Consider the following 6,279-nt stretch of genomic DNA (forward strand, 5'->3'; position numbering starts at 1 on the left):
TCAGGGCGGTGGGAAAATCCGAGACAAGGCAAACACCGCCGCGTTGTTACACAAGGGGGAAAAATAATAATAATTTTGTTTGAAAAAATGTCACTTTAATTGTTTTTTTTAATCAGTGTAAACATATTTCCACATACTGAAAAGTCAATAAACGCCTTTTTAAAATAATGAATAATTTCTTCAATACATACCCATATGTAGAGGTATGAGCCATTAACACCAAATATCTGCACTCCTCTTAACAATCTGGTAAAACAAATAAAAAATGAAAAAATAATAAAAAATTAAAAGAAAGAAATCCCTATCAGTACATGGATATTTTTTTGCCGAAAGTCGCAAAAAAGCTAGTTTACACCAGTGAGTGTTTTGAAACCCCCGCCCCCCTTTCTGTATAGAAGACCAAAACTGACAGAATTTAAAATAGAAGCAAAAATATTGAAATGGCCTAATAAATAACCTAAAACTCTTAAAATGCATAAGTTAATTAAAACATTGAGAAATAATTTGTTTACTTTGCGACATATTTTACATTTTAACTGACCTTTATATTTTTTCTGTTTATTTCCAACATATTATTTATCTAATTTTGTTAAATAAATGTATCTAATAAATATTTCTATTTTAGATTCATTTGTGTCTCCTATTTACCCTTTAAATTATCTTACCTTTTTCCCCATAAGCCTTATTATTTCCATGTATTCTTTTTACATTTTTGTATTTCCTTTTTTACCTTTCCATTTCTGACAGATTATGCAAATAAGCAGCCAGTCCTTGGTTGTGTCAGCTCCTACTAGTCAATCGGGAAGCTGCAGGATCTGTTTGCAGATCCATTCCCCCCATAACTATATTTTCGCTGCTAAACAGAGGAAGCGCAGGCATGCACAATCGATCTGCACTTGACTGGGTGATGTATTGGTAATGATTTTGGAATGAGTTACGGTTTTACATCATTCCTTTACTAGTAATAAGACATTTTATCTCATTACACACGGAAAGCCAGTGGTGCCAAATATCTATCAGTCTGGTAAAGAAAATGTATAAAAAAGATCATGATTTAATCAATCAGACCGCTTAAATGTTACTGAAACCCTCACCCTAATGCTATATTTTATACCAGTAAATGATATTTTTATTGCTTCCTTTCATTGAACTTCACTTTATACATGCAGCCTGGAACAAATGACTTTTTAGGATTAGTGGGGAAAGTGTTCTCTAATCTGACAGATTTGGCACTAGTGGTTTACCATATTTTCCCACCAGTTGGCCGTCGGCACCGCTTGGACAGCGTTTCATCTCCACGATGCATTCAGGTCAACTCGTACACCGGACAATCCACATTACTATGACCCCAAAATAATAAAAATCATTGTCACATAAAACAAAGGCTAATCGCGGACACAAAAATACATTGGGTCTAGTTTGACAATTCGTAAAAATTAACTGATTACTTACATGTGTTTACTGTCGTATAATCTCTTAATTAAATGGTTTAATCCAGGGAAGCCCAAAATTCGTCCCAAGGTCTTTTTGTATGGCCCCTGAATCAAGAATAATACAAATCTTACCCCCCAGCACAGGTGGTTGAAGCAGATGGACACATTTTTTGAATTAGTGCAGCATTATTGTGGCTTGCACAGTTGTGCAGCTGGTAGCATTGGTGCTTTGCAGCAAGAAGGTCCTTGGTTTGAATCCCTGCCTGTGGGTCTTTCTGCATGTAGTTTGCATGTTCTCCCTGTGCGTGTATGGGTTCTCTCTGAGTCTCTCTGGCTTCCTCCCACAGTCCAAAACCCTCACTGTTTGATTAATTGGTCTCTCCAAATTGCCCTTAGGTATGCATGTTGGACTGGAGATAAGTTATTTCTTTTCATCCGTGAGCAAAAGAGTTTTTACAACCCTGGTCTAATCTGAACAAGCTAATTCCAACCAGTTCTTTTCTGGTCTTTACCCTGGCCATATTACAAAAAATAGGATTAAACTGTCAGAGAAGTTTAAATGTGGTCTCAGTTTATGCCTCCTTGAAAGCAAAATTGTAATTGGATTAAATTTTAAATTCTTGCTGTACTTTGATACCAGTCACTGGCTTACCTTCACACTTCCATTTCGCGCTGTAAACAAAGCATGTTGTGTCCATGTTCTTAAAAGATTGTGCATTAGATAAATGCATCTATGAGGATAAGTATTTTCATAAATTACAGAGGCGGACATAAAAATGTTGAACTTTTACATGTAATGCAATAATATTTTTAGAAAACCTCATAATACACATTATTTCTACTTATTATAGATCTTTTCCCACTCAGGCCAGTCGACTCTTATGAAATACAATCGATTATGATCACAGACCAAACCAAAATAAATATAAGTTCCCACTTGGCCGTATATATTATTAATCAGTCATAGCCACATTTCCTTACAGAAGACCACGAGTAGAAGACGGAAAATTGCATGAAAAAAATACATACTTTGAATGTCATCCTGTGTAACAGGTCTTGCTTTAAAGCTTAAATCAATTGAGCACAAATAGCCACACAATAAATGGCACAAAACTACAAGTCAGAACAAGGATATCACAAGAAATATGATCAAAGAAATCATAAACTAAACAAAGAAGCACAAACATAAAAGAGGTAGACATGTATATAATTAAAAAAACTCAATTAAAGACTATTCAGTGAGAACGGCCTAGTCAAAGTCCAGACCAGAATGTAACTAAGACTCTGAGGCCTGATTTAAAGCAGCTTCTAGCAAACAGCAAACTGGAGACACTCCTAAAAAAAAACAGGAATTGATCCACCTGTTTTTCTTTAAAGTAGCCATTTTACAGCACGAGTCAAATACAACAGCAGAAAATAATAAATATCAACCAGAACTGATCTGGTTTGCAGCTTCTCACAGATTTGAGGTGACAGACGCTGATGTGGACATCGGCTTCCTCATTGCAACACCAGGATGTTGCATCCTGTCACGGTTAGTGTTGAGAAACATTCCCGTCTTTGGGCGGTTTTTCCTTTTAAAATAAGGTTTCAGACAGCAATCCTCGTTGCGGCTGAAATTTGTGACGGGACGATGTGTCAGATGTAGCTCAGAAAATCAAATTTTTTTTTTACCACCAGACGTTCCTGGCTGTTAGTCTGGAAGATGAAGATTCTCAGTGGAAACAGCATCTGGATTTAATTGAGACTCATCTGATCCAAACTAACATGGGTTAATTAGATCTCAGACAAACTTCTGCAGATCGTTTATGTGCGAGGCTTCAGACTCTTCAGTTTTTCCTTCCTCCTGACTTTCCTCCTCCACCTGACTGCAGGTTTTTCTGCTGATGATGAAGATCTCCGGAGGGCTTCCAGACAAACCGGGCTTGACATTTAACCTACATTTGCGTTCAAAACTAGAGCTGTGTGTTCACAATGAAGCAAGTATATTTCAATTTCAGGTAAATGCACATTATATTACTTATCAAAACAAATAAAACGATAAAATCTGAAATATTAGGCAGCTTAAAAAATCCGTGTCCAGTTATTTAGCTGAGTTGAACCTATGAACACTGATAACTGGACTACATTCCACAATTCTTCTGATTTTCTTGGGTTTTCCCCAGAAACAAACTCATTAATGTCATTCCACATGTTTTAAACGGAGCAGAGTTTAGAGGACAGGACGGTCTACTCCGTAACGTTAATCTTGTTGGGGCTGTGGTCGCGTTTAAAGGCTGATTTCATCATCCAGGGCACTTCCTCTTCAGTCACAAGTCAGCATGAACCGTTCAAGCTTTCTGGGCAGATAAACTGATTCATGATTTTTGGTAAATCTGCCTGAGAAACACAGCATGATGTCTCCGTCACCGTGCTTCACAAAGCTGAAGTTCTGCATTTTGGACTTTGCAACAATGCAAAATGTGTCTGACCCTTTGTCCCAGAGAGAATAATGTTGCTGTTGTGGGCTTCTGTTTATCTGAGATCAGGTTGCACGGGCCACAGGTCCAGACGGGAACCCCAGACATCCATCTGTTCTCCAGCTCATTCTGGGGGAACCCAAGACGTTCCAGGCCAGACGGAAACGTCTATATTTAGTCCCTCCAGCGAGTTCCGGGTTTTTTTTCCAGGGTGTCCTCCCAGTGGTGACGAGGCCAGAAAACCCAAAAGGCAGGCGCCCAGGAGGCATCCTGATCAGCTGACTCCCTTCAATGCGGAGAAGCAGCGGCTCTACGTTTAGCCCCTCACCCTATCTCTGAGGCTGAGCCCAGCCACCCTCAGGATTGAGCTCATTTCAGCCGTTTGTATCCGAGGTCTCGTTCTTTCAGTCATAATCCAGACCTCGTGACCACAGGCGGAGGCTCGGACCCGTAAATCTAGAACTGTGCATTTTGGCTCAGCTCGTTCTTCACCGCCGCAGCATTACTCGTGAACAAGTCTGAAGGTTTCACATAGACCAGCCAAAGAGACGTTGAAGAAATTTCAAAAATATATTCTTAATTTATTACAAAAATACAAAAAATATTCAAAAATGATAAACTGGGGCCCAAAAACTGAGGTCAACATAACAAACTACAACTCAGGTAGTAACACAAAGAACTCAAGCACAAAACTGACCTAGGAAACGAGACATGAGGGGGAACTTAAATAGTGGCTGATCAGACCACTGCTAATTCACACACAGGGGTAATTAAACACACAATAACTTAAACAAATACTGGTCAGCACATAACTAAATCTTTAAATTGGATAAATATTACTATTGAACTAAGTTACAAAAAGAAGAAACATTAAAGAAATGGTAAAATTAATTAAACTAAAGGCCAAATTTCCCCTTCCCCTGGCAAACAAATGGAACGACCCGCTGATGAAGTTTGACAGCCATCAGCTGGAGCTCATCTGTATGATTTCAGCTACAGGTCCAGAGGAAACTAGTAACTCAAAAGAAGAAATTAATTTGTTGCATTTAACAAAAAATACAAGAGAACTGACAAAGTTAACTAAATGTGTGCACTGCAAATATTTAACTAAAGTGTCAGACTAATGAAAACAATTTCAAAGATATGAACCTAAACTATTCACTAATCAATATGTAAAGTAATATTAAAGGAATAACAGAAACCCTTTACCATTCCTGTCTCTGTGTGACAGATGAAACAGCTGTCACACAGAGACACCAGGATTTAAACTCATCTGCTTGAGACAGACCCAGAAGGTGCTGTCCACCTTTTATCAGTCCACAGAATATGTTCATATTAACCTCTAAATGTTGTTTCCCAGCAGCAGTACCTTGTTTGGCCTTCTTGATACCCCAGCTTCACACAGACGTCTTCTAGATGCTGCAGTCCACAGGTACCAGTAGATCTCCTTAGATCATCCAGGAGCTGCTCGTTGGGGTTCTGGTAGCTCCTTGATCCCGTTAAAAAAAATGGTTTTCATATTTTTCTCGTTTTATTTAGGATCATTTTCCCCATCAGCAACCAACACTTCAAAGAATGTTGTTCTTCTGAATAATAGGTTTAAAGACAGGAATGGACTGCAGCCGCCGTGTACGTGCTGTGCTGCCTTTGTTCTGAAATAAGTGACCCGTTTGTTCACAGGATGAATGAGCTCATTGACTGAACTCCTTGCCAGACCTTTTAGGTCTCGTCAGTATTAATAGCCACTTTTCCAATGAAGGGACTTTCAGGCACTACCCGGGATTTTTAAAATCCTTCCACACAATTAGAGAATTTGGAATTTCCCTGGTTGATATTTTCCAAGATAAAAGGTAATGCGCTGAGCATCGATGCTTGCTGGACCCTTTCTTGGACTGCTCTCTGCGCAGCAGGCACGTTTAAGATTTTCTAATTTATTCATACTTTTTGTGATCGAGGACAGACCAAAATAAGAAAACATACACCAGTTGTGGGTTCTGCATCTTGTTAAGTGAACAAATGGCAGGATATGTGCTTGTCGGTCAGGTTTTGCTTGTTTAGCCTTTGGTTTCTTATCGCCACCTGCTGGATTGGAGGTGTAGTGCAATTTTTTTTTTTACAACTTCTACATTTTGGGTGATTAAGGTTTATTTTCTGCAGCTCTTCAGCGCAGTGGTAACAAGGCACACAAATTACCCAGGATTCCTTATACCCGGATAAAAAAAAATAAAAAATCCCAGGATTACATCTTATTCCACACAGCTGGCTTCCCAGCATGTCCTGAATTAGGTTTTTATGACCCCAACAGCTACTCTCAAGGTTTTCCTTCAATTACATGTCTAAGTCTTTTTTCTGATCCCATTTAGCCGATTTAGTCTGATATGAAAGTT

Source organism: Fundulus heteroclitus, chromosome 16 (assembly GCF_011125445.2).
Source record: "Fundulus heteroclitus isolate FHET01 chromosome 16, MU-UCD_Fhet_4.1, whole genome shotgun sequence".
Classification (NCBI taxonomy): Eukaryota; Metazoa; Chordata; class Actinopteri; order Cyprinodontiformes; family Fundulidae; genus Fundulus; species Fundulus heteroclitus.